Source organism: Lepidochelys kempii, chromosome 3, assembly GCF_965140285.1.
Source record: "Lepidochelys kempii isolate rLepKem1 chromosome 3, rLepKem1.hap1, whole genome shotgun sequence".
Taxonomy (NCBI): Eukaryota; Metazoa; Chordata; order Testudines; family Cheloniidae; genus Lepidochelys; species Lepidochelys kempii.
Window position 1 is genome coordinate 188,475,084 of NC_136382.1, and position 25,419 is coordinate 188,500,502.

A 25,419-nucleotide genomic window follows, 5' to 3' on the forward strand; every position below is an offset into this window, starting at 1 on the left:
CTGATGTATAGCATCATTCTATCTTGTGTCCTCTTGTGATATAAGGGTCATTAAGGGCTAGTTGTTTAGTCAAGTCTAGGGCTTTAGTTAGTTTGGCTAAACTATTGTGTTTACATGCTTGGGACCTATAGGCTTTTGCATTACTTCCTTAATCCATACCTATACCTTACTAGCATATACCCATATATCTATAGCAACACAGTGGACTACAAACTGAAACTTGAGAACCAAGTATCTCCTCACATAAGGACTAGTTAATGGGCTTTGGATCAGGCCTATGATCTGTTCAGATAGGCAACCTCCACTGATGAGTTGCATTATGCAAGATGAGATCCACTTTTGTGATACTAAAATGTAAAGGAAAACGCCCTTTTGAAAACATCACACAAGGGTGTTATAAATCATTTGAATCTTTTAAACTGGCACCATGTGCAGATGCAGAAAAAATCCACCTGTAGATACCTTCTGAGCATCACTTGGAGCAATCACATAACAAAGCTACATTTGTGAAACTGTTTATACTATTCTGATGTATTGTTTCAGATTTTCCTGCTTGCATATTCTCCAACAGTGGATATGAGTGCAGGAAATCTTCGGAAATGTATTACACATGTAAGCAGTGTCAGGATGAGCTCTACCCTGACATCTGGTGGTGAGGTGTGGCAAGTTGTGGAAAAGAACTTCAGGGGCCAATCTCATTTGCATAGGCACACCCACCCTGCCTAGAATGAGGCCATAGCTGCCCAAGTGGTCACTTTGGCTGCTGTGGGATCCCCAGTGTCTCTGTTATTGGGGCAGGAAGAATAAATTGTTATTACCCTGATTATGGGAACTGTGCTTGGAACTGTACTTGGCCTTTTGTTATGATGGAGGGACTCACCATCAACTAAGTGGCACTTGCTAGGCAAGGGTCATGGGTTACAAAACTCTGTGACTTGAGAGAGGCTGGGGACAAGTATTAATACTTGGTGGCATGGGCCCCTTGGTGAGGGCCTTACATGCTAATTGCACTTCCTCCTCTCTCCACTGTGGAATATCAGAGCTAATTTTGATTCCATTAGGAGTCTAGTTACAGGCTGCTGAGCTCACTTTGGGCTAATAGTGCACCGGCACTAAGGCTCTCCTACTACAAGCTGAATTCACCAAAGAGCTGAACTGACTAAGAGCTGAAATCACTGAGCGTTGTGTTAAGTAGTGGGGGAGCCTGAAGATATATTGTGGAGCAGTTTGCGGGACAGCTGGAGTGACTTGTGGACAGGCTGGTGGACCAGTTCATAGGACAGCGGGAGCGGCTGGTGGGATGCGGAGCAGTTTGTGGATCGGCTGGTGGAGCAGTTCGTGGGACGGCAGGAGCTGCGTGTGGGCCGCAGAGCGGAGCTGAGCGAAGCAGTTTGTGCGGCGGCTGGCGGAGCGGAGCAAAGGCCTATGGAGCTGTGGGGCGGTCAGCTTCCGATCATGTTAGGTGCCTCTTACCTCAGCCCCCATCTCCACCCAGGTTGGGAGGTAAAGCTCTGTAGATAAACTTTTGAACTTTGGGGCTGCCCTGACCAGGGACAGAGACTTTTGGGTTATTGGACTTTTGGGACTTTGGATGATTTGGGGTTGCTGGACTCAAGAACCAAAAGGGAAAGGGCATGCCCCAATTTGCTTGGGGTGGGTTTTTTGCTCATGGGTTGTGTTACGAATCCTGTTGGTGGTGTTTCCGCAACATAATGCCACATTGTTTCTCTCTGTTATTAAAAGGCTTTTTGCTGCACTCAGACTATGTGCTTGCGAGAGGGGAAATACTGCCTCTTGGAGGTGCCCAGCAGGGGTGGTATGTAATTGTCCCAGGTCACTGGGTGGGGGCTCGAGCCGGTTTGCATTGTGCTATTGGAATGGATGCCCTAGATATTGAACTCGGCCCTTGTTGTTGCCAACTCTGACGGGCAGAAGGGTTACACACATAACTCTGGTTTCAATCAGAATTAACAGAATCCAAAAGCAACCTAATAGCTGATTGGCAGAAATGCTGAGAGAGCTGCACTCCTCACTGGTTCTAAGGCTTAAATGTAAGTAGTTTGTGGTATTAATGCAGTTCAAAGATGGCTAGTAAAGCTGAAATATGTGTTCTGAAATTCTGCTTCTTCCCTCATTTCATATGATTGATTAATTAAGTCTCATGCTTGGAAACTAAAGTTTACTACCCCAGTGTGTGTGTCTCAGCTTGTTTTCCCCCTCAGACAGAATACTAACTATACCAGCATCTGGACCTGGCATTTTTAGCACCCAAGACGTAACACTTTCTCCTCAACCAGGGTATATATTTATTTTGTGAAGTATTTTGAGTCATGTTCCTGTGCTTTTACAGTGGCCTTTCTGTTAAATTGTTTACAGTCACATCTTAAAGTACAGCCACACGGCACACTTCTTTCGTCACCGTGTTGTGTACATCCACACGTAGCCCCTGGAACAGGTATAAATAGCAGTGTAGCCAGTGAGACATCGCATGAGTGAGTAAAGACACACCTGAAGGGTGTGGGTATAAACCAGAGTACATACCCTACATGGCTCTCTACTTGTCTATGCTGTGTCTCCCTCCCTACACTGTATTTTTAGCAGTGTAGTATCATGTTGCCTCCTCCGGCTGGAGTCTTTCCCTGCTGCAGGAAGACTCTGGGAGCCTTTCCTTGTTGGTGGAATGCTTCACTGATACATATAGATGTACATCATCACAGCATGGGCGCAGCTTGCTTTTCACTGCCACATAGAGCTACACATATGCTACATACCACCAACAGTTGTGTGTAGTGTAGGTGTCGCCTTAGTCATTGTTTGGAGGCTATGTCTCATCACCTAGAGGACCTGATCAAATTCAGAGCTCTGTTGTTTTAGGCAATGAACCAGCATGCAGGGAAGCATAGTTTCTTATGTACATAAATGGGTTCTGGTTGCAAATGTGATCAAATGCAAAGGTTGATGAACAAACAAAATCCAATTCATTAACAGAATACAGTCCACAGGCTCCTGCTTGCAGAAGAAATATTTGTGCTATTTTATGAGAAAGATGCTGTCAAGGCTGATTCTCCACTCTGGCACTTCGAGTGCAGAAGGCGGGGGCCCACAAGGATTCTAAAAATTAATACCTGCCACTCCAGGCTTGTATTAAGCTCCCAAGATTACAGCTTTTCTCTGACCTTGGCTTGGTAAACGCTGCCACCACCCAAGTGAAAAACTGCCTCTTGCAAATCCTGGAAAAACTCACTTGGAAAGTTTTCCCTGAGGCCCCTCTGCTTTTCCACCCCTCCCTCGGGGAAGCTGAAAAAGAAAACAAACAAAAGGAAAACCCAATTGTTACCACCAGCTAATTGAAAAACATATACACAGACCTTTTAAGACACAAAACCAATCAGGTTTTTAAAATGGGTAAATTTTATTAAAAAAAGAAGAAAGGAAACACATGTGGAAAATCAGGCTATTGCTACATTTTATAGAGCAACTGAAAAGGGGTTAAACACCAGGAATGGCTCCCTGGGCTCCAGCTTAATTTACAAAAGAAAACAAAAATACCTGAGCTTAGCACAGAGGAAATCCCACAAGCCGAAATAAAGAAATAACCTGATCACTTCTGTCTAAACATTCCCTGTCCCAGTGAATCCTTCTAGGTATGGAAGATAATTTTTCATACCCGGTTCAAACTTTACACAGCATTTCTGCTGCCCCGTCTCTTCAGCCCAGAGAGAACAACCAAGAGACAAAGGGAAAGCTTTTTTCCCATTTTTAAAAAGTTCTAGCCTTCCCATTGGCTCTTTTGGTCAGGTGCCCACTACCTTTCCTTTACCTGGGGGATTTTGTTAACCCTTTACAGGTAAAGCAAGCAGAGAACAGCCACCAAGAGGGACTTTATAGCTAACTGGCTGGCTGGGTGTCCATAAAAGGGAGCTCCCCCCGCCCCTTCATTTAGGGTGCAGAGCCACTGAAAGGAGTGAAGTGATACCAGATTGCACCAGCTGAGGATCTGGCTCCTACTAAGCTTTCACTGCTGCCCCCGCCAGACCATTCAAGTTATCCATGTGTATCTGTATAATGGAGACAGATTGACTAACAGGAGTTTAGAATCTGCCCCTGTATTTTTAATTTCTGGAAAAAGATCAACTAGTACACAATAGAGCTGATTTTTCACCAATCAGTATTATATTTCGAAAAAAAGTTACCGTTCGAAATTTGTTGACTGAAAAGCTTTGGAATTTCCCACTGATTTTCACTTTGAATTTAGAAAGTGTTTTGTTTTGAAACATTTAAAAACAAAATGAAATGTTTTACTTTAAAGTGTCAAATCAGAATGAAAAATGAAAAATCATTTTCCTGACTGGAAGATGAAACCATATTTTCCAGTGGCACAATTATTTGGTCAAGAAATGTTGACCAGTGCCAGTGCATAGGATAAGTTATTACTCTATAGAGAAAGAAATAAAAAGAAGTAAAACAAATTAATAGGCATAGAAACTGAGCTACCCCTTAACCTCTAGAGGTGAGTCCTTCACCTTGGGGTTGAGACACATTGGCCTGACAGTGTGGGGAATCCTGCATTGCCAAGGCTCAAGATTTCAGAGTAACAGCCGTGTTAGTCTGTATTTGCAAAAAGAAAAGGAGTACTTGTGGCACCTTACAGATTAACCAATTTATTTGAGCATAAGCTTTCGTGAGCTACAGCTCACTTCATCGGATGCATACTGTGGAAAGTGTAGAAGATCTTTTTATACACATAAAGCATGAAAAAATACCTCCTACCACCCCACTCTCCTGCTGGTAATAGCTTATCTAAAGTGATCACTCTCCTTACAATGTGTATGATAATCAAGTTGGGCCATTTCCAGCACAAATCCAGGTTTTCTCACACACACACACACACCCCCACACACAAACCCACTCTCCTGCTGGTAATAGCTTATCTAAAGTGACCACTCTCCTTACAATGTGTATGATAATCAAGGTGGGCCATTTCCAGCACAAATCCAGGATTTAACAAGAACGTTTGAGGGGGGGGGGGGGTTGGAAAAAACAAGGGGAAATAGGTTACCTTGCATAATGACTTAGCCACTCCCAGTCTCTATTCAAGCCTAAGTTAATTGTATCCAATTTGCAAATGAATTCCAATTCAACAGTTTCTCGCTGGAGTCTGGATTTGAAGTTTTTCTGTTCTAATATCGCAACTTTCATGTCTGTAATCGCGTGGCCAGAGAGATTGAAGTGTTCTCCGACTGGTTTATGAATGTTATAATTCTTGACATCTGATTTGTGTCCATTTATTCTTTTACGTAGAGACTGTCCAGTTTGACCAATGTACATGGCAGAGGGGCATTGCTGGCACATGATGGCATATATCACATTGGTGGATGTGCAGGAGAACGAGCCTCTGATAGTGTGGCTGATGTTATTAGGCCCTGTGATGGTTTCCCCTGAATAGATATGTGGGCACAGTTGGCAACGGGCTTTGTTGCAAGGATAGGTTCCTGGGTTAGTGGTTCTGTTGTGTGGTTGCTGGTGAGTATTTGATTCAGATTGGGGGGCTGTCTGTAGGCAAGGACTGGCCTGTCTCCCAGGATTTGTGAGAGTGTTGGGTCATCCTTCAGGATAGGTTGTAGATCCTTAATAATGCATTGGAGGAGTTTTAGTTGGGGGCTGAAGGTGATGGCTAGTGGCGTTCTGTTATTTTCTTTGTTAGGCCTGTCTTAGAATCATAGAATCATAGAATATCAGGGTTGGAAGGGACCCCTGAAGGTCATCTAGTCCAACCCCCTGCTCGAAGCAGGACCAATTCCCAGTTAAATCATCCCAGCCAGGGCTTTGTCAAGCCTGACCTTAAAAACCTCTAAGGAAGGAGATTCTACCACCTCCCTAGGTAACGCATTCCAGTGTTTCACCACCCTCTTAGTGAAAAAGTTTTTCCTAATATCCAATCTAAACCTCCCCCACTGCAACTTGAGACCATTACTCCTCGTTCTGTCATCTGCTACCATTGAGAACAGTCTAGAGCCATCCTCTTTGGAACCCCCTTTCAGGTAGTTGAAAGCAGCTATCAAATCCCCCCTCATTCTTCTCTTCTGCAGGCTAAACAATCCCAGCTCCCTCAGCCTCTCCTCATAACTCATGTGTTCCAGACCCCTAATCATTTTTGTTGCCCTTCGCTGGACTCTCTCCAATTTATCCACATCCTTCTTGAAGTGTGGGGCCCAAAACTGGACACAGTACTCCAGATGAGGCCTCACCAATGTCGAATAGAGGGGAACGATCACGTCCCTCGATCTGCTCGCTATGCCCCTACTTATACATCCCAAAATGCCATTGGCCTTCTTGGCAACAAGGGCACACTGCTGACTCATATCCAGCTTCTCGTCCACTGTCACCCCTAGGTCCTTTTCCGCAGAACTGCTGCCTAGCCATTCGGTCCCTAGTCTGTAGCGGTGCATTGGATTCTTCCATCCTAAGTGCAGGACCCTGCACTTATCCTTATTGAACCTCATCAGATTTCTTTTGGCCTAATCCTCCAATTTGTCTAGGTCCTTCTGTATCCTATCCCTCCCCTCCAGCATAACTACCACTCCTCCCAGTTTAGTATCATCCCCAAATTTGCTGAGAGTGCAATCCACACCATCCTCCAGATCATTTATGAAGATACTGAACAAAACCAGCCCCAGGACCGACCCTTGGGGCACTCCACTTGATACCGGCTGCCAACTAGACATGGAGCCATTGATCACTACCCGTTGAGCCCGACAATCTAGCCAGCTTTCTACCCACCTTATAGTGCATTCATCCAGCCCATACTTCCTGTCCTGTAGTAGGTGGCTTCTGGGAACTCTTCTGGCTCTATCAATCTGTTTCTTCACTTCCGCAGGTGGGTATTGTAGTTGTAAGAATGCTTGATAGAGATCTTGTAGGTGTTTGTCTCTGTCTGAGGGGTTGGAGCAAATGCGGTTGTATCACAGAGCTTGGCTGTAGACGATGGATCGTGTGGTGTGGTCAGGGTGAAAGCTGGAGGCATGCAGGTAGGAATAGCGGTCAGTAGGTTTCCGGTATAGGGTGGTGTTTATGTGACCATCGTTTATTAGCACTGTAGTGTCCAGGAAGTGGATCTCTTGTGTGGACTGGACCAGGCTGAGGTTGGTGGTGGGATGGAAATTGTTGAAATCATGGTGGAATTCCTCAAGGGCTTCTTTTCCATGGCTCCAGATGATGAAGATGTCATCAATATAGCGCAAGTAGAGTAGGGGCATTGGGGGACGAGAGCTGAGGAAGCGTTGTTCTAAGTCAGCCATAAAAATGTTGGCATACTGTGGGGCCATGCAGGTACCCATAGCAGTGCCGCTGATCTGAAGGTATACATTGTCCCCAAGAACGCTTCAATCTCCAGAGAAGTAGCTCCATGCTTTTCTCAAACATTAATTTCAAATAAGAGAAATTCAAGCTAGAAATCACAGATCCATATTTGAAATTTTCCAAGTGGAGGACGTGGCTGGGTTTGAATTCATACTTACTTCACAAATATTTTAAAGATTAAAACTGTCACAATATGAATAAAAAAAAGAATTAACACTAAAAACTCCTCCTGCCACTACAAATATGTTTGTGTATTTTGTCTAGGTCTAATCTGTTGCTGCAGAGTTTTGTTCTCGTTTGGATTTTTAGACAGAAAACCGTTTCTAGGATCAGAGGGAGATTTCAGGAATGGACTCTTGAAAAGTGAGCTTGCCAAAAGCACTTAGTTGCCAAAACACTTAGTGATCAATATTGTCAAAGATCTCCCAGTATCATAGAAAAACAAATCATACAATCATACAGGAAGATGAAAGGATCATATGTTTGAGACTGCAATTTATATAGATGCTATGTGCTGACTGAGGCTGGGAGATCAAGATGACATTTTGACAGCACTCTGGACAAACAAGAAAATCTTCATGTTATGAATCCCCAGTGGCGATGCGCACCTACAAGATACTCAGCCTGCCAAAGTTCAAACAAAATCCTATTCAAGTTATCACATACCCATCCACAGCATCATGCAGAACTTGACTAATTCCTACAAGCAGGGAGGCAAGATTGACAGCTTTATTAAAGATTAAATTTCACAGTTGACTGGAAGCAGATATAAAATATTACTTACAATCACACTGTGCAAAAATAGAGGCAATGTTTAAAACCTCAGGAGCCAACATTAAAAAATAATATTTCATAATGTACATACTAAAATAAGCCAAATGCAAGAAGAGATTATATGGTTGCTCTCCAGGCTTATCATTCTGCAGATCACTGCATAAGAAATTGATTTACTTATGAACTAAACTGCACTCCCAACACCGCACTGGCAAAACTCCCTGGATCACGAAATAGATCATTCTGCAGACCATGGGAAGTGCCATGTAGTGGTCCACAGTTACATTCTGAGAACCACTGCTAGAGCAACAAAATGAGCTTGGTCTTAATATATGCTCTATATCAGAAAAGGGTGAAAACGTACGAAAGAATAAGATTCCTATTCAGTGAGGTACTTGAAGTATGTGAGTAGTCCCCCTGAAAAGCATGGCTAATGTAACCTAAATACCTTGCTGAATTGGGTCATCATGAGTTCTACTCACAAAATGGGAATACAGTTACCAAATTGGAAGCTGAATGTAGACAAGTTTAGACTAGAAATAAAGACCCAGTTTTTAACACTGAGAGTAATTAACCATTGGAACAACTTAATTAGAGACATGGTGGATTCTCCATCACTTGAAGTCTTTAAATCAGGACTGGATGTCTTTCTAAAAGCTATGCTCTGGCTCAGACTGAAGTTATGGACCAAAGCTCAGAGCTGAAGCCAGTTGTATGCAGCTTTAGTTTCTCAGTGAGTTTATTCCCCAACCCTCCTGGCCATAAGCACACAACTGTTGCATGTGTGTCTAGTATACAATGTCAGGAACTACCACAATATCATTTTCACTAAAGTCTGTTGTTCTGCATGTAACTCAATATGAGCCTTATAGCAGCATCTGTGATTCAAATCATAGCAGCACGTTACAATGTGTAAATCAATAAAGTGAAATAGAGCTATTGATGGGGCTGACACTGTTTCCCATATCACTGAATATAAAGCATTCTTATTCCCCATTGAATCATGACTGGCACAGCCTTCACCTGCTGACAAATGCTGATATTCTGTACAGTCTGCTATGTATAAAAGATATGGACAGCTGATGGATTCATAAATGGAGCAGATCAAAGTAGCTTCTAAATTGCCTGTTTATGTGTATCTTTTCAGTGGACCAAATTCTGCCCTCATTTACACTGGTAATGAAACTGAAGTAACTGCACTGAAGTCAAATGATTGCACTGGTGTAACAGAAGGCAGTATTTTGCCTGTTAGAACTAAATCAGCTTTAACCCACACTCAGTTGTGCTGGAATGAAAGTATGTGATAATGGAGTCCCTCATTCATACACATCAGGGTGGAGGGGCTTAGTGTGCGGGGATCCAGGTGTGGGTTGAGAAGGTTCTGTGTGGGGCTATCTGGGTGGGTGCAGGCAGCTCAGTGGGGGATCCGGGGGCAGGGGAAGATCTGGATGCACAGGGGCTTGTTAGGGGGTTCTGGATGCAACGGTAATGGGATGCTGCAGGAGGGTCCAGGTGAAGGTGGTTAGGGCTTACTGGCGGGGTCTGGGTGTGCGGGACTCAGTGGGGGTGTGTGGGTATGAGGGGGTCTGTATGCACAGCAGTTGGGCAGATGGGGGAGCAGCCCTCCATACAGTGATCCCTCCTCCTGCAGCTGAGGAGTGATGGGTGGAGGAAGCGGGGGTTAGGAGGGGAGTTTGCAAAGCTTCCTGCAGCTGAGGAAGAAATCTGGGGGTGGGTCTGACCCAGCCCTGGATGCTGTGCAGGGGAAGAGGAAGTCTCATCCTCTCCAGGCCAGCCAGGACTAGCAACTGAGTCCGGCATAGGGTAGGAGCCACCATACGGGTCTTCTCCAGTCCTGCCTCCTACCCTACAGTGATTTACCTCTCTGCCGGCTGCTGTGATCACCTGAAACATACTGCTGGGGAGAGTTGCATGACTGCTCTTGTGGCTTCCCTTTGCTTCCTCATCAGAAAGTCATTTTCTTCAGGGAAGCAAAGAAATCTGCAGGGGACATAAATTCTGCACATGCAGTGGTGCAGAATTACCCCAGGAGTGAAGTGTGAGTTACAATGAAAGGCAAGCAAAGAGCAGAGTTAGATCTTTTCTTCTTGATAAATGGTGTAGATTATAGCCCAGAACTGCATGTAGTTGTTTAACACGATGGGAACGAGATAAAAAAACATTCTGCAAAAGAAAGATGTATTAATTTTAGTACAATACTTCAAGTAACCTGAAACAATGATCTTTTCATAAGGGAAGCAGGATGATTTTTTTTATTAGATTTAATCAGTCTAAGAAAGCATGAACTATGTAGGAGAAAGCTCATTGTTATAGTGGTTGGTCAAAGTTGTAACAGGCTTTAAAAGCAGAAAGCTGTTAAAGTAGCAATTCTGTAATGTTTTATTAGCTTTGTTTTCCTGGGTTTTTAATCCATCAGCTATTTTATATAAACTAATAATTAAGGTTTTAACAAACTGGTTAAAACTGGATGGAATATTGGAATGTTCTGCATTAGAACTGTGCTATTTGAAAACAGATAATAATTCTTAATCTCAGCCCTTAGGACCTGAAGGATCACTTTACAGTAATTTGAATGAGTAATATTAATTCACATTAATATTATGCATACATCTGCAGCTTCCTGTAAAAAAGCATTCACAGCCAATTTCTCCTCTTTTGTATCAATGTAAAGCTGCAGTTACTCCACTGAAATCAGTTAGTTGTTCATATTTGTACTGGTGTACTTAAGAGGGGCCAGGATTTCACCCTTAGTTGTCCAGTGAAAGTGGACTCTGGAAAAGAATAGATAGAAGAGGTGAATCTGAAAGGGTGAAGGCCCCCCTTCCTAAAACTGGACTAAATAGTCCTACATACTCCAACCATCTGCTCCTTTTTCCCACAGGGAAGACTTATTAATTCTATTTCTTTATCCAGTGCCTGACCATAAGTAATCCTGCTTATCCAACCATGGTCATTGTAAATGCTGTAGGAGTTAAGCATAAATTTATTTATTTTAAATAATATAACTTAAGCAAAACTTTTGTGGATCACCTGACCCCTAAACACCAGAGATAGGTTGGCCATTACCAGGAGCCACTGAAACACAGGACAGTATCATCATTATTTTGCACTGATATGGCAACACATGGCATCTTATAAACATGAAAGTGCCTAAGGTGGCTAATTTCTCTCTTAGGGTATGTCTAATGTGCAATCAGAGATACGACTGCAGTATGTATAGCTTTGATCTAGGTAGCTCAAACAACAGCAGTGAAGCCCCAGCATCATGTGCTGTAGAAGCCCATCCAAGATCTTGGGTATGTATGTGACATTCCCTAGGGTACAATCTGGATGGCTGAACAGCTCTGTCCTCCCAACCCTCCAACCTGGGTGCCTTTCACACTGCTTTGGTGTGAGAATGAGCACTCCTGGCCTGTTCATATTCCCCCCTACCTCCCCACCAGCATGCAAAAATCCCTTGAAGCTGAATGATATGGAGTACTTGGGGCACCTTAGATACTAATATAAGCACTCTAGCCACTCGCTTGTGAATTATATTGCAGAGTGACACTTGAAATTTCTCAGCCCAGACATGTGCATCTTGAACTGCCCAGTACGCTCCTGGACAATACAAGCTCATAGAAAGTCCATCATTTCATTAATAGAAAATGATATACACAAACCCTGTTACCTCAAATGGAGGTTCCAAACACTTCAGTCCAAACACACTGGCTTAGATAAAACAATAAAACAAGTTTAATAACTACAGAAAGAGAGGTTTTAAGTGATTATAAGGAATGAGGAATAGAAGTCAGAATTGGTTACAAAGAAATAAAAGCTAAAATGCAAACTAATATCTAACTTAACAAACTAAGTGAACTTAAAGAAAAAAAGTTTCTCTCAACATATCCTCCCCCAACTGGGATTCCTCCCCCAAACCAATTATACTTTCTTTGTCTTTCAAACATTGTTGATGCCATGGGCAGAGAAGAGGAGAGAAAGGTCCTCTGTTCTCCCTTCTTATAACATTTCTTTGAGAAGCATCTCCAGATGGGTTCAAGTGATGGCAAGTCTGCTGCCAAGATGTAAATTTCTTGCTCACACTCCTTCCTGCCAAAGAACAGCCAGGTGATAGTCCATTTGATTTAGTTGATACCTGCCTCAGGCGTCAGTTTGCCTTTTGTCTCTGAGGAACTGATTTGGAATATGGCTTAGTAACATTATAGAGTAGAATCTTAACTTTACATATAATGTTGTCACACATATTTTACCAGGACAATAACGATCAATTAATTACAAGTTTTCAAATGATACTTCACAAGGCACACTTTGTACAAAATTTATCATAGTTTTGTAAAAAAAGTGGTGAACGTGAGGGTACAGACTGTCACAATCTACTCATTCAGCTAGCCCAAGGTACCACCTATCCTGCAGTGATTTCAGTGCTACTGTTATTCAAGCTACCTAGATCAAAGCTACATGTTCTGCAGTCATACCTCTGATCGCAGTGTACACATAGCATAGGACTCTCTTCATGCATGAATTATTTCTCATACATAGACAGCTGACAGATAAAAAAGTCCGTTGGTTTTTATGGTTTCTGCAGTTGGGAAAAATTGAGTTGCAATTAGCTTAGTTTGAGACATATTTATATTACGGGAACTCATTCCTCTTGTGTATATCACTTCACCACTACTGAAATACACGTCTGTGGCTTAGAGCCTCTCTTACCTTGACCTAATGCAGCTTCATTTCAGTTCAAAAGTCCACTACTTCTTTTAAGACATTACATGGAGTAGCTCCAGTTCTGGTATGTGCGGCTGAATGATATGAATGCTATCTGCAAACTGAGCGCTCAAGATGGAAGTCACAAGAACAAGTCCTCTCACTTCCTGCTAGTATTGACCTGCTAAGAAATTCCATGACAATAGCTTTTCTTGCTGTTTTCCCTACTTCCTAACCCTTCCAAAGCCAGTTATCACTTCTTTTAAAAAAGAGAAGTTACTAAATTTCTTTGCCTCTCAGAAAGATGAAGGTTCACTCTGAGGGAAGCACAAAGGGTTGAATCATTTACTATCTCCAAGCCAGTTTTCCCCCTCCTCTTTATTCCAGTTGTAATGCTTAGGGTCATGCCAAATACGGAGTCTAATTAGAGGGTTGGTATAGCAAGTCATATTACTGACCTGTGGGCAGTTTCCATTCTGTCTGATCTCTCTAATTGGGTTTCTCTACAATCCACAAGTCCCAGTGGCAAAATCTTTAAAAGGCATTCCTTCTATAACTGCTCACAGGCTGGAAGATCTGAGCAATAAAATACTTTATGGAAAAGTCATGAAGATAAGGTGAAGTCAGTGCTCCCCAGAATCACGAGGGTGGGGGGTATTCTCTCTTTCATACATGTGAGTAATCCTTATTAAGATCAAGGTCTGTTAAACATGTTCATCAACAACTGAAGGACCATGCTGTGTTTGAGAACACCATTGGGAAATGGAAAAGATATCAGAATGAAGATATCAAACAGCAACATGGTACAATGGGGTTTTACGAGCAGCTCTAGGGCAGTGAATAGATCTGAGTCATCCTTTTTCGATTATTTGTGTATGCGTCACTTCAGTCTGACTGTAGCCACAGCATTATTAGCAAAACTTGCTAAAATTTTACTGACTTACTCTGAATGTTTTTCCTTATAGATGACTATCCAGGGAAGAGAGAATGGATTTGTTTTCAGCTGAAACACTCCAAGGGATCTGAATGGAATTTTCTGTAGCTCTTTTTCCTAAATATTTCTAAGGAGGAGTTTAGCCATTCAGTTAGGGGATGATGCTTTAGGAAGGCCATTCTCTATTTCCAGTTCTTAACTGGTCAGTGGCCCTTCTGCAATTTTATGGCCCTGCACAACAAAGGTTTTAGGGACTGCAGACATGTAGCCCATTTCCTGGCATGTGGCATATAGATGGGGTGTTGCCAGGCTACTTTTAGTCCAGTCAGCACTGACCACAGGGAGTGGTTGGTGGAGTCTGTTCCACTAATCATCATTATAGTTGGTTCTAAAAATGGTTTTAAAAAGCCGATTGTGTAACTTGTTGCAGTCAATTCTACTGAGGTAAGAACAAAGGAACAGGATAAATTACTGACTGGGATGAGTTGTGTGCCTCCTGCCATTGATCTCAGCCAGTTACCTGGAGGTTGTAGATAAGAGCTGAAAACACACCCCAAACACTTAAAGACTAATGGAATTTTATTTAGTGTTGTGTGTGCACAGGTCTTCTAGACAACTAAAGCCTCATACTCTGGCCACTTAGGTTGTTTGAATCACTTCTAAACATTCTATTCTGCTTAGAATGTAAATGAAATTCACCCACGTAAACTTGCATTTAAAATGTTACTGTTTTCTTACAGGTTCATCATGTTGCTAACATAAATCAAACTTTATTGGCAGAAAAAGAATAAATAATGTGCAAATGCTCAAGCTATTGCTAAGAATCCATCAACAGGTAAGATAACTGACATCAGCAGTTCACAATGAATCACTGGTGCAGCTAGGGTCTTCACCTTCCCCATGAGAGTACATTACATGCATAAATAGAGGTCATAAAAGATGTCAGTAAGAACTACAGTGTTATACTGCTGGCTATAAACACACTAAATAGGAAAAATGCACAGACAATATTCAAACTGTAGCTACTCATCTACTTACAGCAAGTAGTAAAAGAAATAAAGGGGTGATGCATTAGTTTATCAAGCACTTGCTATAATAAATCAAGGAGGTCTCAATGCATCTACCTTTGAGCCTTGTCAAGAGAAAACCTATGCAGACAGCTGGCCGAAGATTGCCTTTTAATGTTAAAGTGGTTTCTTTCAGTTCATTTGATCTCTTTAACATAGCCATTGCCTTTAGAGATTGAAGAACTCTACCTCCTGAAAGTTGTTCTACCAGATGTGTGTTGCAGAACTGCATGGCTTCCCAACCCTGAAGCGACATCTGGGAGATTTAGTGGAAATATGCATGGGGAAGGATAACAATATCAATGCCTTCTACTAAGATTCAGCTGGAAATTGTTAATCTCTTGATTTTACAGGCTCTGAAGTGCCCTGCTTGCATCCAGAGTATAGGTTCAAAAATGACCAACGAATAGGGATGACCTCCAAATATGTCAATTGCCCTGTGCTGGGATGATTGTACATTGCCTTGCAGCATAGCAACACTTGCTAAACTATATGTACACATCATTCAGGTACATGACATCATTATAGAAATCCATTGAAAGGACTTTTGCCCATTTACTTTCATCATGTTCCTCTCAAGAGAGAGCTAGTCTGAGATCTTGTTAGATTCCAGATGGCTTGCCTTAACATTACCCTTTTTATTAGAAATTTCATCTCTTGGAAAAATAAGTACTTTGTGGTACTGCAACCCTTTCATTTATGGGAGCAACATCCTGAAACTCATGGTAGTGGCACCATGCATTTTTAGTATAACAATTAAATTATTACATTAAAAGATCAAACAGAGGCAACACAAGATGTGTGCAGAGTTAGTAACTCACTAGCCCTGTCTGTAGACTGAGCATTGATTTCATTAAGTGCAAGACATAAAGCATGAAGTATTACCAAAATGTGAATCACTTAACTTATTGGATTACTGCAAAAAATATGACAAAAAGTTTGCAGATGAGTGAATGTAAAAATTCTCCATACTATGTTATAATCAGTCTGATACAGCTCCTGAAAATCATGTGGAAACCAAGCAATTTAAGAAAGATTTCAGCACTGAACTTCAGAGTGTCAGGTAAGTTAGTTTCTTTTCTTAGGATACTTCCAATCAATGAGTTAAGCCTCCTGTCCATGCACAGTGGTCACAATTAAGAAATCAACACAGGAAATCTGCTGTTTTCCCTTATATAAAACTTTCAGTATGTTGAAATGAGAATATATTGCTGATCATGTATTGAGAAGTCTAAACAATTTACATGGAGGAAGCGCTTCTGTACTGGATCAAGTTATGACTGGACAGCTATACCTTCAAAAAAGATGATACACCTCCATACTGCACTATTTACACTCCAGTGACAAATTCAGCCACATTAAAAAAATCAAACTTCAGAATTAGAATAAAATCTGGATATTGTTGATATATAATCTAACTCTTCATCTTTTATCAGTGCCTATGGTAGATTTAATCTTTTCAGCATCAAGGAGTAGTCAGCATTCAACATATATATTACCTACTTCAAAACAGCTTAAAAATGTTATTAGCTTTTGTTTGGGGAAACACCATCACATTAAGTCTTGAGTCAAGTATTTTGAAAGGGACATTTTGTGTGCTCCACACTAATTGTCCATCTTATCCCACAATGCAACATGCAATAAGATGCACTTTTCATGCACAATTGGAACATAGAAGACAAATCAGTACCCTGTCCATTCTCTCCTCAGTGGAATAAATATACAGTCATAAAGCCCAAGACTCTTGACCTCTCTTGGGAAAGAGGAGGGTAGGTCTTGCTTTAGTGTTTATGGATCTTACTATATTCCACTTTAGCCCTAATCCCAATGCCTATAAAAGGCTCATTTCTCCCTCAGGGTAAGCTTTTTATAGAAGCATTTCTTGCCCTGGAAATAATGGAGACTATTAGGCTATTAGTAATGGGAGTTGAGCCCATGATGAAGATTTCTGCACAATGTGTCAAAGCCTCTCCTTGCTCAGACCCTTTTACTTGACTTACGGTCATGTTAGACTATAACAGTCATTTTCAGTTTTTATTTCAGATTGCAGGTCAAGTTTTATTACTTGTTGGAGATGATCTCTGTCACTGAAATAGAGATCTCAACTCCTTAATAAATACTGACTTTCCTAGTCATTTATTATCTTTCTTTCCATAAGGGCTTACCTGTTTTACTCTGTCTTGAGACTTTGGACCCAATTCATTCCAGTATAAGTTTGTGCATTTGGACAGAATGGGCCAGTCTGTTTGCCATTGCATATGACAGCCATTTGATGGAATTGTAACCTGTAAAATAGATCTTCAGTCTGTTATACACTTCCATAAGGATAATAAATTATTGCTTGCATTTGGATTTGTTTTTCAGTAGCAATAGCTTTGCCTTCCGCACTGACTTTTATAGCATTCAGAATCTACAGTTCACATAGAACTGTAACAGCCAATAGCAGATGATAGAAATTTATCCTCTTATGAGATGAAAACAGATGAAAAGAGATAAAGAGGGTTAGTTGGTCTCCGTGGAGGAATCCCTTTTCTAGAAAGGGAGGAAGGCCTTGTGGTTAAGTCACTGACAGGGACTCTGGAGATCTGGGTTTAATTCCCAGCATGATTCACTTACTCTGTACCTCAGTTTCCTCTATGCAAGATGGAGCCATTAAAAGCAGCTAGATAGTAGGTAGCCTGAAGGGGAGGAGATTGATTAATGGATTTCAATGTGAACATGATTGATTTTGGACACCTACTGTATGTATCCTTCAACAATGATTTATCTTAATTTGGTGGGTATTATCGTGAGTTCAACCAGGTCTGCACAAAACTATCTATCATGCCCATCATCAGCAGAAGGAAATGTTGCTTTTAATTTATTTTATCCTTCCATTTTCTTTCAAATATGCCTCACAAACAGAAATCATTTTTCTTAAAATATTTATTGCTTCTAGTTATTGAAATATTTGTGGTCCAGGTACCCCACCAGTGCACTGAACATGTGCTAGGTTTATAACAATATACTGACACTGAGTAACTCAAAATAAAGTGTTTTGTACAAACAGCTAGAACTATGGGAATGAGTGAGAAGGATTGGTTTGTTTTTACAATAGATATTACAATAGACATTACCTAAAGTTAAACTATATACTGTGACAAAGCTCTGTCCTTGCCTCCATGGGTCCCACAATTCCTGGCAGATTTCACTAGCCTGAGAGGCTCACTGTGACCCTCCACATAACCCTTCTGTCTCTAGAGACAAGGGTTACAGTCTACTGAGCCATTTTCATCATAAGCCAGCAAGGGAGGTGAGGAGAAGTTATCCTTCCTTGCACAGTCTCTGTTGTCTCCCAGTCTCAGTGATCAATCAGGGGGCAAAGGGGTGGGGGAGCCCAGGCCCACCCTCTACTCTGGTCTCCAGCCCAGGAACCCTAAAATTATCAGCTATGTTTGCTGACCTTTTAGAAACATGACATGTACAATTTCCTGGGCTACTTCCCCCACAGCAGCCCTCACTTCCTCAAGCTCCACTTCACCCTTCCCTCAGGGCCTCTTCCTTGTGCCTGATATGGTGTGTACTACTCAGCCTTTCCAACAGCACAACTTCCTCCCACAGCTCCTGACATCCACACCCACCTGACTGGCTGGGAGGCTTTTAACTAGTTTCAGCCAGCCCCTGATTGGCTTCAGGTATCCCAGTCAACCTAGCCTTCTCGAAAGTTCTTAATTGGCCCCAGGTGTCTTAATTGACCTGGAGCAGCTTCCATTTCACTTATCCTGGTACCAGGGATTAGTTTAGCCTGGAGCTAATATATCTATCTCATACTACATTTCTATAGCCATCTGGCCTTGCCCCGTCACAATACAGAAGGTCAACTCGGTTTACTGTATGCATCCTGCATTACAGAATCAGATCACATAGATACAATATAGTCAGCTTATTCTATAGTTGCTGTCTGAGGCAATTAGAGGGGTGAAAGTGTAGCTCCCAGCCCAATAACTGCAGTTCTGATGGGCCTTTCCAAGCCAGGCAAATTAAGAATGAAGAGGGAAATGGGTATATTTACATTGTAGGCAATAAAATACTCATTTTGTTAGAGCTGTCTTGTCCAGGGAACATTTTCTTTAAGGATTTATAGGGGGTGCTTAAATTTAAACAGAATAAAAGAGAGCTATTCACAGAGGACAAAGCCTGAAGTCCTTAATCAGCATCGTTAGTCTTTATTGAAGGAAAACTCCCAAGCCCTGTCCTGGGCTTCATCCTCCTCCTCCCCTATGAAAAGTTATTGGAGGGGACTTCTAATAGAGCAGTTTCTGCAAGGATTCCCTCATAGAGATTCCATCCTAGAATATGATCAGAGCAGGGGTTTGCTCCCAGCAATAAGCCAACAGGATCTACTCCCAAGCTTGGCAGAATCCCCCCTAGGATCTATTTGAACCAATACTCAACTGCATGGGGGTCTTATGCCTTGGTGTGGCTCTGACAGACCCCACAGCATCCTGGCTGCCTCTGGATTTCCTGGCATGGAGGGGAGAAAGGAAATCCACAAAAGCTTAATAGACCTTCCAGCCCTATTGCCTGTTTTTCAGTACCACCTCCCTGGTTTTATCCCTTTTACCTCAGAGATTCAGGGGACATAACTAAGTTAAAATTGAGAAGGGACTTCAGAGTCTCGTCCAAAGGTTGAAAGCACCCATCCATGTAAAAATATGGTATCCTGGAAGAAGTGGAAGAGAGTTGGGAAACAGTAAAAAAAAGAAAAATAAGCAAAAGGAGACAGATTAAAGAATGGGTGCAGGAGTAGGGAACAATAGGCAGCATTAGGGATAAAACCCCCAAATGTATAACAATGAGAAATAGACAGTAGGTGGAGAAATAGTACTAATAGGAGAATGGGAAATGAGAAAGCTTTACAATAAATCTCATATGACATCTGAAGGGTATGCTTGTGTTCATTTTAAACAAAATGTGATTTAGAAGGTACATATGCATAAAGAAGCATGCTGTGGCTCACCACCCTAGGAACAGTCTAGAAAAGGCCAAGGGGAGGGGGGTCAGCTCAACATGTGGAGTGGAGAAGTATAAGCATGTGATGAAAATAAAGTTGCAGTGGGGGAGGTTTAGGTTGGATATTAGGAAAAACGTTTTCACTAGGAGGGTGGTGAAACACTGGAATGCGTTGCCTAGGGAGGTGGTGGAATCTCCTTCCTTAGAAGTTTTTAAGGTCAGGCTTGACAAAGCCCTGGCTGGGATGATTTAATTGGGGATTGGTCCTGCTTTTGAGCAGGGGGTTAGACTAGATGACCTCCCGAGGTCCCTTCCAACCCTGATATTCTATGATTCTATGATTCTATGAACAAATCCATATATGGAAAGGTTAAATATGATGGCTAGAGGTTTGTGTTATGTAACTTGTTATGTAACTGCCAAGTGCTATAAAATAGCAACGGAAGGGGCTCCTTGCTGGAGGGATTCTGACTGATTTTTGTACCAGGGGCCCTCCCTTTGTGCACATTGAATAAAGTCTTGTTGAATTGAATTGAATAAAGTATCGAAGACCCTTGATTCTGCCTGGCATCTGACTCATTTGTTTATTATTGAGAACCACAAAATCCCAAAACATCCCCCTTCACCCTCTTTCTGTTATCTATTAATTCTGCTTTCACACTAATGAGAATACAGAATAAATACAATATGATTCCTTAAGATTTACCTCAAGGTAACTATCAGCAGAATTTGGTCATTACATGTGTAAACTTATTGAGACAGGCACTTCTCCTCTTACATGTCTATAAAAATTTTGGAGGGTGAGGAAATATCTTTCATTGGACCAAGTTCTCTTGGTGAGCGAGACCAGCTTTCAAGCTTACATGGAGCTCTTAGAATCATAGAAACAAAGAACTGGAAGGGACCTCGAGAGGTCATCTAGTCCAGTCCCCAGCACTCAAGGCAGGACTAAGTATTATCTAGATCGTTCCTGACAGGTATTTGTCCAACTTGCTCTTAAAAATCCCCAATGATGGAAATTCCATAACCTCTCTAGGCAATTTATTCTAGTACTTAACGACTCTGACAGTTAGGAATGTCCAACTAATGTCCAACCTAAACTGCCCTTGCTGCAATTTAAGCCCATTGCTTCTTGTCCTATCCTCAGAGGTTAAGAAGAACAATTTTTCTCCTTCCTCCTTGTAACAGCCTTTTATGTACCTGAAAACTGTTATGTCCCCTCTCAGTCTTTTCTTCAGGTTTGGAGAACTACCTTGGCATGTCACACCTAAATACAAGGTGGAACAGATTGTTTAGCATAAGTAGTTAATACATATTCCAAGGGACCATTCAAGGTGAAGTGGTCTCTTAACTTCCTTGTAGTCTTGGGGTAGGGACGGGAAAGGGAAGGGGCAGGTATTTTACTGAGTTATAATAAGCTCCCAGGCTCATCTTTTGAAGGTGTTTTGTGGGTTTCCTTTGAGGATGAGGACTGAGAGTTCAGATATAGAGTGATTGCTTTCTGAAAAGTGTTCACCCACATGTGATGTGGTGTTTTTGTTTTTTATCATTTTTCCTGTGTGAGTTATTCTGAGAACTTGATGATTGTTTGGTTTCACCCACATAGTTGCTACTGGGACATAAAGTGTCCTTGATGAGGTCCACCACATGCTGTGATAGGCATGTGTAGGATCCATGGATCTTGAAATGTGTGGGGAGTGTTGATCACTGTAGCAGTGGAAATACATCTGCGGGATTTGCATCTGTTGTTCTGGCAGAGCCCGGTGCTGCTTTGAGTTGTTTTGTCCTGGTCTATGGGGAGCTTGTTTCTGGTGATGACCTTGGAGTTTTGGTGAGCTTGGAGAGTGTGAGATGGTAGTTGACAACTAGGGTGTGTGGGCTGAGAGGCTTTTATTCTGTATTGAAGTAGGTTCTCTTGGGGCATTTGGGTGGCCCATTCCATGATGCGATCTACCTCCCTGGTGGAGTGTCCTCGTTTGGTAAAGGCCGTTTTGAACATGTTAAAGTATATCTATCGCGGACTTTCTCCTCAGAGCATATTCTGTGGCATCTGCGTGCCAGGCTGTAGATAACAGATTGCTTGGTGTGTTTGGGGTTTGTTCTTGATCTATGACGGTAGGTGTGTTGATGCGTGAGTTTCTTGTATATAGTTGTCTGTAGGGTTCTATTTTTGGAGATGATCACAGTGTCCAGGATATTGATACTGGTGTAGGAATGTTCCAGAGAGTTTAATGGATGGGTGGCTGTTGAAGTTGTGGTGGACATTTATGAGGGAGTTTAAGCCATCTGTCCAGAGGATGAAAATGTCATCAATGTATTTCAGGTATATCATTGGTTTCATGGTGCATTTGTCCAGAAATAATTCTTCAAGCTGGCCAATAAAGAGGTTGGCATATTGAAGAGCCATCTTAGTCCCCATGGCTGTTCCATGGTTTGGACAAAGTGCTTGTTGTTGAATGTAAAATTGTGATGGGTGAGGATGAAATGGATGAATTTGGTGATGTGTTTGGGGTGGATGTCTGAGGGTTGTCCATTGTCTTTCAGATATTTGAGGCAGGTAGCTTTGCAGTCATTGTGAGGGATGTTAGTGATTTGAGGGAGGTGACATCCATGATACAAGGATGGCATCCCTTGTGTCTACTGGTTAGATTTCAGGGACTGTATAGCTGTTCTTTGATGGGGGAAGAGATTGTGGTGGATGTGGATGTGGCGTTTGTTTGTGGTTCACAGTCAGTTTTTTCCTGCAGCAATCAAAAACATAATGATCAAAAGCATGGTTTATTTGCTCTATGATGTCAGATGATTCTTTTTTCTTATGATTGGTGGTGGGGATATGTAACTGTGAGTGGTGCTGTCTTATTGTGAAAGAATCCTTCTCGTTCTCCACATGTTAGTATGGTATCTTGTTGTGTAGTGGGGACTGACATGCTTACAACAGTACTACCTACAACAATGGAAGACATCTAATTTGCTGCCTGAAATCGAAACTCCATAACATGCTTCCTTTTTCTTCAAAACTTAAGAGACATCTACTTCCTGAGCAAATGCAAGACACAAAAATATTATCCCCAGCGGTCTCACCCTCTGACCACTACATACAACTCCAAATATGCTGGGATAGCTCTGCAGACAGACTTCAGAAAAACTGTGGAGTCACTGACTACACCTTGCGTACTCCAGAAGGGACCACCTCAAACAGGAAGTCACCACTTTCTTCTACACACTGGAAGAGACAAAATCAGGAGAGTTACCTGGAAATCATACAAGAAATCCAAAACAACTATAAAAAACCCCCTGATTACAGACATACAACACAAAAACAAGAAGTGGAACCAACTACAGCTACTCTACAACCCACAGAAAACCTCCAGGAGAAACCATGGCACCAGTACCCACTACATAAATACTACACAACCCACAAACATTGTCAATTTATCAAGACTATCCCTAACTGGAGCTGAATTATCTGTATTCTAAGGGACTGAACTTCTTCCCCACCACAGAACTGGCTATCATACTAACATGTGGAGAACTAGATCTTCTGCATGGTTACGCTTTGTAAGACTGCATTCATAGAAACACCAGAAAACATCTGTGTGGTTTTTTCCTTTCTTTTTGCAACATGGAGTTTGATTTCAGAACAGCTATGAACAGTTCTCTCTCAAGACAGGGGCACTTGTAAAATAAGTGATAACTCAGCCAGGCATTATACCTCATTTACACACCTGTAATGCCATCTGATTGGTTAAAATTAGACATTGGCTCAAATCACACTTTTCAGACTCAAATCTGATAATCTCTAGTTAAAATTATGTGAAAGTTGATAGAAACTCATATTTTGTTTTAATGAAACATAGCTCTCTGCTATCAGATGGCAAATGACATTTTTACTAACTGGCAATAGGATATTTGGGTCTATCCATTAAATATAATTCACTGTCTTGTTTCTGATCTTTACAATAGCTCCACAGGACCAAAGACTTTAAGAAGTTATTATAGAAAAATCCCTAATCTCTTCCTTTGTCACTATCTTTACTTTTACCATTACTCTGTTTCAGTTCTCTTTAGATTTTGATCTGTACTGGATTTCTTCTGTGCCAGAATATTAAACAAATTCAATTCTTCAGTATGTAAATATATTCTCCCTCTTTATGTGATAGCTCTTCCAATTAGGCATCGTCCACCGAGCTGAAAGTCTGGATTCCATTACTGTTAGTTAACTAATTGACAGTGCTGTTCACTGAGCTCTTACCCGTCCTGTGGTTGGCATGTGGGATTCTGTGTCTAACTTTAATTACTACATTAACAGGAAAACGGAGCAGCTTTTCAGATCACCAGGTAATTATTTCAGTATTGCCACCGGTCCTGTGTTTCTGCAGTTTTCAATAACACTGTGTGGTATCCTATGGTTTTCCATGGTAGCCAATAGGGAATGGTGTAGGACCCTACCACAAGAGCACTTAGCTCTTGCAACTAAGAAGGAAAACTGAGGAACTCTACACCGTGAAATCACATGTTTTTGTTAGTGGACAGCACTATATATGGAGGTGATAAGCTGGTATTCACTATCAGTGATCCTTGCAGTGATCCTCTCTCATTGTGATCTCTTTCCTGCATGAGTGTCAGGTGCTAGCTCTTGAGTAGTCTGTAGGCATCAGCTCAGCACTGAAATTCATAGCTGGAAACCAGACCAGCTCACCTGTATGTTAGTAGTGTTCAAGATAGGAATTAGGAATGTAAGTCTATTTATAGTAGGTAGGTCCACACTATCCTCCTTGGGTGGATGGTGCTCATCATCACCAGGAGCACTTCCACCGACCTAAGAAGGGCAGCACGGGGAGCTGAGAGCCCAGTCTCTCAGCTATGCTGGCAGTTCCCTGTTGGGATCCTGGCTGCCCTACAAGCTCCCAGGCTTCTGGCGGGCAACCTCCTCCTCTGCTTCCATTCCGCTCCAGGAGTGAGGGAAGCCACCCAGGGCTTCTCCCCTTCCTGTTCCCTGCTGGGAGCCAGGGGAAGCCACCCAGGGCTTCCCACCCCCGGGAAGCTGATTCCAGCTGCTCCAGCTTCTCCCTGCCCCCCACCGCCTGCTCCCCAGGGGAGCCAGGCAGCCTTGTCAATTTCATGACTTACTCAGTGAGCTGTGAAATTGACAAGGCTGCCTGGCTCCCAGCTGGAAGTGGGTTGGGGGCAAGCCACTGGAGCTTCTCACCCTGGCTTTCAGCTGGGGTGGGGTTTGAAGCCTCTGGGGAATTTTGCCCTGGCTCCTAGCTGGGAATGGGGTCCATTCCCCCCCATCTCCCAAATGGAAGCAGGCCCAGCCATCCATCTCTCCAGGGGACAGCCAACAGCTGATGTAAGGGACACAGGGTCTACACAGACACTGCGTGATCCTAACTACAGCAACATAAGCCCCACACCTCTTCTGCAGGTATAGTTATTATGGCGGTGTAATAGGGCACTTACAACGGTGGGAGGAAGGCTGTAGTGTAGACACTGACATAATTAGGTGGACATAAATTGCCTTATGTTGACCTTCTGTGTTGTGTAGATCAGCCCTTAGACTTATGG